The sequence below is a fragment of the Myxine glutinosa genome, chromosome 5, assembly GCF_964187855.1.
Source record: "Myxine glutinosa chromosome 5, kmMyxGlut1.1, whole genome shotgun sequence".
In the NCBI taxonomy this organism is placed as follows: Eukaryota; Metazoa; Chordata; class Myxini; order Myxiniformes; family Myxinidae; genus Myxine; species Myxine glutinosa.
In genome coordinates, this window is record NC_136265.1 from 78,305,981 (window position 1) to 78,318,250 (window position 12,270).

The 12,270-nt window shown below is 46.7% G+C and overlaps 1 long non-coding RNA gene across 1 annotated transcript in view; it reads right to left on the minus strand.

The window, feature by feature from the left end:
- Positions 1–1,592: 1,592 nt before the first annotated feature.
- Positions 1,593–12,270, minus strand: part of LOC144892039 (uncharacterized) — a 138,374-nt gene continuing 127,696 nt past the window's right edge. The window contains exons 4-5 of the long non-coding RNA XR_013623356.1: positions 2,074–2,181; positions 1,593–1,966 (exon numbers count right to left, since the gene is read on the minus strand). This is a non-coding gene — a long non-coding RNA (uncharacterized LOC144892039). The remainder of the gene's footprint in view (positions 1,967–2,073; positions 2,182–12,270) is intronic.

Consider the following 12,270-nt stretch of genomic DNA (forward strand, 5'->3'; position numbering starts at 1 on the left):
CAGGTGGCCGGAGGCCGTGCCCCTCACCTCCACCACCACCGCCGACGTGGCGCAGGCGTTCATCGCCACCTGGGTCGCGCGCTTCGGCGCACCGGCGGACATCTCGTCCGACCGCGGCCCACAGTTCACGTCCGAACTTTGGGGCGCGGTCGCCCGCTCGTTGGGGGTCATGCTGCACCGCACCATGGCCTACCACCCCCTAGCCAACAGGTTGTGCGAGCGGTTTCACCACTCCATGAAGGCCGCATTCATGGCCGGCCTTCAGGACGACGGTTGGACCGACCGGCTGCCGTGGGTCCTTTTGGGCCTCCGCACGGCCCCCAAGGAGGACCTCCGGGCGTCCGCCGCCGAGCTCATCTACGGCCAGCCGCTCCGCGTCCCGGGCTACTGGGTACGGTGGGTACAGAGAGGGATGGGTTTGGGACACAAGATTTAGAGGCAAACACAGAGTTGAGGCATTCAGCTTTTTCACGTGCGGAGTCAGCCGTGTGGCCATTTGAGGTGAGGGAGGGGATGGAGGGGGAACAAACACCAGAAACAGATTTGAGCAGACGCCACCAGGATTTGTAAGAGGGAGACAGATAAGAGAGTTCGGTCCTGAGAACGGAGAGATATTGTTTCCTGGCTCACGGTTTGTTCACGGTTTGTTCACGACATTAAAAACATCATTGTCTGAGAGGGTCTGTGGGGGTTTGAGTGATTGTAGCTCGTGATCCAGGTGAGCTTCAGGACCCACGGTCCTACTTTTATGATTATTATACAAGCTGGGACAGGTAGAAAAGATCTGTAACAAAAAATGACCAAAGAACAATTAGCTTCTTCCTGATGTATTCCTGATGTATATATATATTATACATCTATCTATAATTCCAGTAATCTCTGTCTGTCTGTCTGTACGTCTGTACGTTTGTCTGTGACCGCTGTTTCTCGACAACCACGGGTCCGATATACTTTTAACTTGCCAGGTATATTGCTGGGGACCCGAGGATGTGCCTTTTCAAGGTTTCATATTAATCGGACAATTACTTACCGAGCTATGTCCAAAAAACGATTCAACCAATCAGAGAGCAGCGAACGATCGCGTGTGCCGAACGTGGCGGGCACACTCTGCCTCGGATGGCACATTTGAGAGCGTATTCATTTATTTCACGTTTGCAAACTATGTTGGCGTTAAACTATGTTTTACAACTAATAAAAACGAATTTGCGATTCATTCGCTTTCCTGCGCGTTTGTGCACGCGATGGCGATTTCTTTACCAAACTCCGGAAGCCGTTCGCTTTGGACCAAACCATTGCATGTAAATAGAGGGGGGGGATTGTCACCACTCGCAAGCCGTTCGCTTTGGACCAAACCATTTCATGTAAATAGAGGGGGGGGATATAATTTTAGATATAGATATAGTACGGGCATGCCCTAGTATGATAAACTCGCTCTTCATACAAAACACCCGCATGACCCTTTATATCTGGATCAAGATTCCCACCCCAGGTAAACAACTCGATGGAGGCACGTCATAGAAATCCCACAGCCGTGAAACCTGCAACCCCCCCCCCCACCCCCCCAAAGCCCTCTCCCTCCCACTGATCTCTCGATGGCCCTGCTCTCAGATGTTGTGTTTGTGTTCCTCCCCCTCTCTCCCCATCTTGTCTACCGCTCCCCATGTTATATGTTTTATGTGTCGGTTTGTCTTTCTGTGTGATTAATGTTAGCTCTTTCACGAGCCTCGATCTTGTATACAAAAAAAAAAAAAAAAAAAAAAAAAAAAAAATCGATAATATAGAAAATAATTATGGATCAAAATGTGATCGAAACACGACAAGATTCACATTCGTTTCCTCAAAGAAATACCATTTCTATTGCGAGCACAATGAATGTCATGACGTCCTGAAAGGTGATTCTCTTACTCACATGGAATGTGAAACGTCCGCACAACGCTCCTTGTTGTTGTCTCTTCCGAACATGTGTCTAAGTTGAAAAAGATTGAAAAGTCAATTTATTGTACATTCCCTGAGGTAGATATATCCAAAATCAAGTTTTCAAAAGTGCAGATGGGGGTGAATGAAATTATTTACTTCACACGCTTCCACGGGGTGTTTTTCTCCTTCTTTGGTGAATCGTGTGGAGGTGAGGAGTTCAGATCAACGTCTTTGATTGATGATGATGGAAGCATCTTTGATTCCCTGAAAAAGAACAGTTTTCTTTCATCCACAGCTTAATACAGGTGTGCTAAACCGGAAAACATGAACACATTCTCCATTTCAACAAATCTTTTCTTTCCTTCAGACACCACAATGACACATAAAACCAGGTAAAATAAAACTAGAGCGGCACTCGGTAGAGCGCATACCTCCACAGGTGAACAGTTTATGGTTTCTATCCACTGATTGGTCGGATCTGGATTCGGACCTGAACCAAAATATAATCAATTCGTCCTTGACAGCACCAACCTGTCCACCATGTTTCGTCTGACTTGTTCTAACTCCCTCACTCTCTTCAATCCCACTCCTCCGTCCAGGTCTTTAAAACACCTGTTCACCCCCATCTCTTATCTTCCCCCATCCAAAACCGTGATCTTTTCTACCCCCGTTAATTCACCCCAGATCCACTTTTTTGAAATACCGACTTCTTTCCTGGAAGTTCTGGCAGTGTCCATGTGTTTTACACCTCTCCCACCTGAGTTATGGTTAAACTCGACATTAAAAGATTAAATTCACTTGATGTTGAGAAACAAAACCGTGTAAGGCACGTTACCTTCGTTGCATTCTCTTTCATAATCGAAAAATAACAGGTGCTTCAGGAAAACCGTCCGATACCTGCGAAAGTTCAAAGAACTAATAACGTAACCAGCTGTTTGTTGCATTAAAGCCGATTATTGTGACGTCACACATCACGTGGGATTATTGCTAGGTTACCAGATTTTTGTTGAACCAAACCTGATTATTTGTGACGTCACATCTCCGTTGTTACCACGTGGTGCATTGTCGTCAAGCAAGCCTCCATCGTACAGTACATCAACAATAACGTTGTTAAAGTAAAAACCACAACATAATTTACTGTATTCGCAACATAATTGTCTCTTCCCTTTCACATCATAATTCTATAAAAAGGGGCGCACCTGTGCTGAAAACTTCCTGTCAATCAGACCAACGGTTGCAGAGAAAAGCAAGGCACTCGGTGGAGGGCATACCTCCACCAGGTGAACAGTTTACGTTTTGTATCCACTGATAGGCCGGATCTGGATTCGGACATGAACCAAAATCTATTGTTCTTGTCACCGAACCAACAGGTCCACCAAGTTTATTCATAACTCGTCCATAACTTCTTTTGACATCATGTTATACCAGAGAAATACCTGTGCTACGCACAGGTGGGAGGCCAGAAGCAAACAGGCGATGCAGATACGGTGAATGCTAAAGCATGAAATCAATAAATTCCACATTCCTGTAGCAACGTTGTCGTTGTCGCGGAACCGGCCAACGCGAGGCGTACTCGTGCCGGCAGCTGGCGTCGAAATAACGCCCGGAATAGAGCGTTCGGGGTTTCGTCGCCCATGAGCGACAGCATATGGTCCATTCGGACCGACGGTCGCGTGTCACCCAGCTCGGGGAGGTCCAAGAGGCGATCGGCCCGTGCGTCCACCGTGAGGCCGAACGTAGCGAGGAGGAGACGCTTGAGCACCTCGTACCTGTCGTCGGCCGGTGGGTTCCTCAGGACCGACACGACGCGGGCGGCCGCGCCGGCCCCGAGGGAGGCGACCTCGTGGTAGTAGCGTGTCTCGTCCGCCGTGATGCCTCGAAGCCTGAACTGGGCTTCGGCCTGCAGGAACCAGATCTCCGCCTGAGCTTCCCAGAACTCGGGGAGCTTTATCGCTACCGCGTTGGTTGCCATGGCTGTGGCGGGTTCGGGTGGTCAGTGACGGCTGACCAGAACGTCGGAGGTCACCAATGAAGCGCGGTGTTACACGCGCTGCTTGTAAGCAAGGAGGAAGCGGACAACGCGGTAAGTTGTAAGAGTCTTTATTCAAGAGCTCCACTGTAACACTGGAGCGTTCCGGGCTGCGCGCCCGGTGTATATCCCGCGACCACGCCTACCCCTCGGGCCCAACCAAAAGACCCAAAAGACCCCAAAAACTCAAAAAACCCCAAAGACCCAAAACACCCCGAAGACCTAAACACTCCGAAGCCCCAAAACACCCCAAAGACCCAAAATACCCTTCAAGGCCCTGAGGCTCAAAAAGACCCTGAATACCCAAAAACCCAAAAGACCCCAAAAACACAAACGACCCCAAAGACCCAAAACACCCCGAAGACCCAAAACGCCCCGAAGACCCAAAACACCCCGAAGACCCAAAACACCCCGAAGACCCAAAACACCCCGAAGACCCAAAATACCCCGAAGACCCATAACACCCCAAAGACCCAAAACAACTCGAAGACACAAAACACCCTGAAGACCTAAAACACCCTGGAGACCCAAAACACCCCGAAGACCGAAAACACCCCGAAGACCCAAACACCCCGAAGACCCAAAACACCCCGAAGACCCAAAACTCCCCGAAGACCCAAAACACCCCGAAGACCCAAAACACCCCGAAGACCCAAAACACCCCGAAGACCCAAAACACCCCGAAGACCCAAAACATCCCGAAGACCCAAAACACCCCAAAGACCCAAAACACCCCGAAGACCCAAAACACCCCGAATACCCAAAAACACCTCAAAGACCAAAAATACCCTTAAAGGCCCAGCGGATCCAAAAGACCCTGAAGACCCAAATGGCCCTGAAGACCCAAAACACCATGAAGACCCAAAAGACACCGAAATGGTCAAAGTTGCCTACCCCTCTGATTCTGAAACGACATGTGGTGAGGCATGCAGAGCGCATATAAACATACATACATACATACATACATAGCGAACCATATACGTTTGCTCTATTATAATACTAATAATATCGTAAATATAATCGTAACAGTGCAAACCCTTTGTTGTTATTGCAAAAGTTTCCCGAAGGAAGCGGTGTATGGTTGGTTCATTGTTGACTTTAAACATGGAATAAACTCATACAGTCGTATTGTTTTAGTAATAATAATAATAATAATAATAAGAGCGTTAATACTGATAATATAGTAAATATAATCGTAACACTGCAAACCCGTATTTCCTCTCTCAAATCTGTTTGACATCATTCGTGAGAAGAGCAATCAAGCACAATTACAAACATCGCTCGTTTATCGTAATTCCATGATAAAACTCTTCTTTTTTTTTTTTTACAAAGAGAGAACCATATTATAGTTATTTATCAAACATAACATATAGGGCGGTGTATTGTCACGATGCGCTGTTTGCTCAAACATATAAAATTTATTTAATTTCGTTTATTCGCACAAGAAATCGTTTTTCCTCTCTCAAATCTGTTTAACATCATTCGTGAGAAGAGCAATCAAGAAGAATTACAAACATCGATCGCTTATTGTAATTCCTTTATAAAACTCCTTTTTCACAAAGAGAGAATCATTTTATAACGATTTATTAACAATTCAATAATATAAGCCGTCCTAAAGATTATTTTGCAGGATCATGTATCGGTTGAAAGATTCATTGCAGAAAGTTGAAAGATCAATATCATCTTCACATCAACACCAACGACTTAAACGTTTTCTCACGTGGCTTGATTTGGCCAATAGCGAGACACGTAATGTAGTCGACAAGCTTGGTGACTCGCAAATCGGGTATTTACGAAATGATTATACATTAAAATGGATATAACCTTTTGGAAATGACATTAACTTTTCGAAACTTTTATAGCAAATGTCATAACATGATTAGAAGTTCATTAAACACGGAAAGGGTACCCTGAATGGTAAGATGTCTTGAAGTGATAGGTATTTAAGCCGATCCGGACATTATCTATTTATGGAAGTGCGTATGGAATTGGCTGCGACTCGCTTTAGGCCGCCATTGATCGCTAAGGTTTATAACAGGCTGATCTGGTTGGCTTAGATGTGATGTCCGCCGTTCACCCGCATGGATCCATATCATGACGGCATGGGCAAAACACCCTTGGCCGAACACAGATGTCAAACACTGCATGCATGAACACAGATGGCATGGGACATGGCACCGACAGCCCCCAGAAACATGCTTTCATTTTGTTGTCTTGTTGTAATATTGTAATCTTATTATAATCTTATTATAATAGAGCAAACGTATATACAGACTTGGCATTTAATATGGAATATTTTTTTTGTGGGGGTGAACTTACTTTTCAAGATGTCTTCGAACCAAAAGTTCATTGGAATTATGTTGAAATTATTCTAGATTTTGTTAATATGACATTTGAAAGAAACAAAAACCACATTTGACATTTCAAAACAAATAAATTGATCCTTGAAAGTGATGTAAACTGATATCGAACTCAATTCATGGACAGTACTGTGTTAAACTTCTGTACGTTTTCCAGAAGTAGCTCTTTATTTTGCACATTAGCCAACATTTTTTTAACAAAAACAAAAGTTAAATTACGACTGGGATTACGGAGAGTAAAATTACAGTTCAGTACTTCGTGTAAACCCCACGAGCATTCTGGAGAGCACGTTCACGTTGGCGCATGCTGTTCACGAGATTTGCCAAGGTTTGGACAGGAATCGCTTGCCATGCAGTGACAATAGCCTGCTGCAATTCACGCACAGAGGTCGGCTGCTGGTCCAAGTGGTCGATTTGACACGTTAATTCTGCCCACAAGTTCTCTATCGGATTCATATCCGGGGACATGGCAGGCCACTCCATATGCTCTACACCATGGTCAGCAAGAAAGCGTTGGATCATGCGAGCATGATGAGGCCGTGCATTGTCATCTTGGAAGACAAAGTTTCCTCGAAAGGCTGCACGAGCAAATGGAAGCAATGTTTCTTCCAGAATGGCCCTGTACTTGAACTGGTTCAGGTTTCCATTCAGAACAACCAGGTCAGTTTTGCCCCCTGCATGAAAAGCAGCCCAAACGGTCACCCCACCACCTCCAGCTTGGACTCTTGGCACTATACAATCTTTGTTGTAGGCTTCATGCACTTGTCTGCGCACTCGGACGTGGCCATCTTCACGATAGACCAGAAATCAGCGTCGACGAGTCTGGCATTTCACTCAGGCCGACTGGGACGGTCTTCAAGCAGCCATCAATCGTCTGGATTGGTCTCCCATCTCCACTGCCTCTGACATCAATTCTTCCTGGGAATTCTTCCAAAGCAAACTGATCTCTCTCATGCATAGATTTATCCCATCTCGCCTTCAGTTGTCTTACCCTTCCTCCCGTCCATGGTACACTGAATCTTGTGGTGAGTCAGTTGCCCTGAAACAACTTGCCTTTGCCTCTTGGAAGGCTAATCCAACTGAAGGAAATCTCAGTTCCTTCCACCAAGCTCGGAACAAGTGTGTGTCTACCCTCAGGAGTGCCAGGAAGCACTATCTCTCCTCACTCAAGAATGAACTCTCAAACCTGTCTCCTTCCTCCAAATCCTGGTGGCGTCTGGTCAAATCCGTTTCTGGTGTTTGTTCCCCCTCCATCCCCTCCCTTACCTCAAATGGCCACACAGTTGACATCGCACGTGACAAAGCCGAATGCCTCAACTCTGTGTTTGCCTCAAAATCCTTAGTCCCAAACCCATCTCTCTCTGTTCCCACCTTTCCCAGTCGAACCAAACTGCTCCTGGACTCTGTGACCTTCTCTCCTGACAAGGTGGAGGAGTTTTTGTCAAACCTCGACTCTGATTCTGCAACTGGACCAGATGGCATCAGCCCACGGGTCCTAAAATCCTGCTCTGCCGCTCTATCTCACCCTCTCTCTGTTCTTTTCACCCTATCTTTTGCTCAAGGTCATCTGCCAGCATCCTGAAAATCAGCAAACATTACCGCTTTACACAAAAAAGGTGCAAAAACAGATCCTTGCAACTACAGACCAATCAGCCTGCTCCCAATTATCAGCAAAGTCATGGAATCCATCATTGCTTCGGATATGAAATCTTTCCTCTTCTCCAATGGCTTGATCTCTGATCATCAATTTGGTTTCAGACCAGGTCACTCTACTCTGGACATGCTGCTTCTGCTGTCTCAACAATGGATGGAGGTCCTCAATGCCAAACAGGAAATCAGAGCTGTCTCCCTTGACATATCACGTGCCTTCGATACGGTCTGGCACCCAGCTCTGCTCACCAAACTCTCCTCCTATGGTATCCATGGAAATCTCCATGCATGGCTTGCGGACTTCCTCTCTGGTCGTAGTCAACGTGTGGCCCTGAATGGATTTCTCTCATCTCCCCTTCCCGTTCAGGCTGGAGTTCCCCAAGGCAGTGTGCTGGGCCCTGTGCTTTTTCTGGTCTTTATCAATGATCTCTCCGACTCTCTGGAAAATCCTCTGTATCTCTTTGCTGATGACTCCACTCTCTGCCACTCCATTCCTCTTCCCTCAGATCGGCAGTCTGCAGCCTCCTCACTCTCTGAAGACCTGGACAAAATCACAGACTGGTCAAACATGTGGAACATGTCTTTCAATCCTGACAAATCTCACACTCTTACTATGTCTCTCCGAAAAGATCGACTGGACAACCCTCCCATCTACTTTCTCAACAATCCTCTCCAAGAAGTTCTGTCACTCAAGCTTTTGGGTCTCACCATCTGCCATGATCTTTCTTGGGAAAACCACATTTCCAAGCTGGCCTCCAAAGCCAGTCGCCGACTGGGCATCCTCCGTCGTGCGAAGTCCTTCCTAGGCACACCTGAGCTCCTCACCACATACAAGGCTTTCATCCGCAGCTCAATGGAATACTGTTCTCCCCTATGGGCTGGTGCTCCTGCCTCACACCTGGCTCGGCTTCACGCTGTTGAATCCAAAGCTTTCAGAAGCATTGGAATCTCCCGCGATGAAGCTATCTCTGAGGGCCTTTCACTCACTCACCGCAGGCAGGTAGGTGGTCTTTCTGTCTTCTACCGACTCCTCTCCGGCCTTGCTCCCCCAGCTCTCTCTGTGCTCTGTCCCCCAAATATTCCTACAGGTCGCACAAGATCTGCCAGCCACCCTCTGATGGTTAAACTGCCGAAATCTCGGCTCTCTGCTCACCTTCACTCTTTCATTCCTCTTTTCTCCCGCCTCTGGAACAAACTCCCATACTCACTTCAATCACACTCCTCCCTCCAGGTCTTCAAAACAGCTGTTCACCACCATCTCTTATCTTCCCCCATCCAAAACCTTGATCTTTTCTACCCCCACTAATTCACCCCAGATCCACCTTGTTTGAAATTCCAACTTCTTTCCTGGAAGTCTTGGCAGTGTCCATACGTTTTATACCTCTCCCACCCCCCCCCCCTTCCCATGCCTTCCCCCCAAAGCCCTCTCCCTCCCACAGTTCTCTCGATGTCTCCATGTCTCTCGGTCCCTGCTCTCAAATGTTGTGTTTGTGTCCTTCCCCCTCTCTCCCCATCTTGTCTACTGCTCCCGATGTTATTTGTTTTGTGTGTCTGTTTGTCTTTCTGTGTGATTAATGTTCGCTCTTTCACGAGCCTCGATCTTGTATACAAAAACAAAAATAAAAATAAAAATAAAAATAAAAATAAAGAAAAATAAATAAATAAATCTCGACTCGTCACTGAAGATCACGTGATTCCAGTGTCCTGGCTGCCATTGACGGTGCTCTCTGGCCCACTACAATTGGCGCTGGTGGTGTTGTCTGGTCAGGCATGGCTTTCTCAGGGGACGCCTGGCACGACAGCCTGCTTGAACCAGTCATTGGTCGACTAGCCTTCTGGATACAGGCACATTTGTCAGTTGCTGCCACTCAGCCCTAAGCCGATTAGCTGACTTGGTACGGCCATTGCGGCCTAACCGGTGCAGCTGGCGATCATCCCTCCTTGTGGTTCTGCGGGGACGTCCTGGCCTCGGTATTGGAGTAGGGACACCCCTCTGAGCATTTCGTTTCAGGATCTTTGACACCTGACCTTGAGTGATGCCATACTGCCGAGCAATAGGACGCTGTTTTATGCCGTAATTTCGTAAAGCCACCACTCCATGACAAACAGCATTGTCGAGTTGACGGACCATCTCCAGAGGAAGCGGCAATAACTTTTGGAGACGTGCTGCAGTTGTTTTCCACTAATACAGAACGCAACAACCCTTGTATACCCGACTGTGAAGCCAATCATCAAATGCACCTGTCCGTACATTTTGCCACGCCACTTGTGATATAATCCTGTTGTTGACTTCTTGCTGCGACAGACAATCAGTGACATGGTTCCTTTAACAAATAAATCACCAAAGTGTAAAAGAAACTCACCAGATTGATATACTGAGTTAAGAAAGTAAACCCAAGTCAAGAAAAAAAATATATTCCATATTAAATGCCAAGTCTGTAGTTCGCTATGTATGTATGTTTATATGCGACGAAAACGTCTTCTTCTTCTTCAAATAAAATGACCACCCTCTTACTTAACCCTCTTAATTGCGTTAAGACTGCTGAGACCCCTCAGACCTTTGACGACCCTTTAATTCCCCCAAGACTCGTCAGACTCGAACAATGCTGTTTGTCATGGAGTGGTGGCTTTACGAAATTACGGCATGAAACAGCGTCCTATTGCTCGGCAGTATGGCATCACTCAAGGTCAGGTGTCAAAGATCCTGAAACGAAATGCTCAGAGGTTTGAGGGACTCTCTCGCGAGATCACGGCGAGGTCACGTCTTTTCGAAGCTGTTCCATGCGCTCACGCTTTCGAAGCTAAGTGATCTTTCACATTTATGTTTTTGGCGTATCTTTATCTTTCTTTCGGTGCATGTACCTATTGGAGTGACTTTAATAGGTTTCTCGGTGTTGGTTTTTCATACCTGTGTACAGAATCGTCGGTTTTTTTCGTATCGTGTATTCTGAGGCCTAGTGTAGTGCTAGTATTAGTAGGCTACCGTGTCCTCAGACCTTGGCTTGAGGCTTTTGTTTTTTGTCTCAGCGGTTCTTCGATCGCGCTGCAACTACTGTCGGTCTCTGTTTTTCACGGTCTTTTCACCCATACTCCCTTGTTTTAAAATCTCAAAAAAAAAAAAAAAAATTTTTTTTCCTTCCCTGTTCTTATCCGCTTGTACGTTCTTATTTGTTCTTTCGTTCTTCGTTCTTTTGCTCTTTCGTTCTTCGTTATTTGTTCGTTCGTTCTTCGACCACGTTGTTCGAGATCACATGATCAAGTTGTTAATACATGTTTCATCTGTCCCCTGAAGAACTTTATTATTATGTCATATTCTATAACACTTTTTTCTACTTCTTCTATAAAAGGATGCTTTCGACTTGCTCACCAATTCTATTCATTCAAAAAAAAATTCCATCTCTTACAGTGCATCTTTCATTCATTCCCTAAACTCTCCAGAACTCCACCCATCCTTCAGCGTCCTCAAACGTATTTTTGACTCGAATGTCTCAAGAAACTCATTTTGCAATAAATGTTCGTTTCCCATAAATCGTACACTTTTCAAAATCCAATCTCACCCCTCCCCTCCAAATCTTCCCCATCACCCATCTCTGTCAAATCTTCCCCCTTGCCCCTCCCCCCCCAAATCTTCCCAAACACCCATCCCTTTCAAATCTCCCCCCCCCTGCCCCTTCCCTCCTAAACTCCCCCCACACCCCTCCCCTCCGAGACTCTCCCTCACTCCTCCCCTCCTAGACTCCCCTCTCACCCCTCCTCCTCAAAGCGTCCTCCCCGCTTCTTCCCCCTTCCAACTTTCACCTTCATCTTCCTCAACCTTCTGCCTCACTCTTCCCCCTCCTCAAATAACACCTCACTGCGCCTCACCCAAACACCATCAAACCTTTTGTCCGCCCCATTCTTCCCTTTCTCCAAGTTATTCTGTAATCTCTGACACACCTGCAACAGCTCTCCCTACCTCTTCCTCCTCTTCCACATCCTGCCCTACCGCTCCCCCCCCTGTTCTGTATCCGATGCTCCCCCTTCCTCTTCCTTAACAGTATGGACCTCAAACATCCGGGGCCTTCGCTCAAACTTAACTGATCTCTCCATACAGGTTGCTTCTGACAAACCAGACGTGATCTGCTTAACAGAAACCTTCTTCCTTCATGATGTCTCTGATTCCTTGGTATCTCTCCCAGGTTACTCCCTCCTCCGGTATGATAGACCTGAGCCTCGTTCTGGAGGTGGGGTTGCTATCTTTATAAAAAACTCTCTTCCTCACTCGCCCTGCACTGCCCTCTCTCCACCTCACCCCCAGGAATACCTTTGGCTACG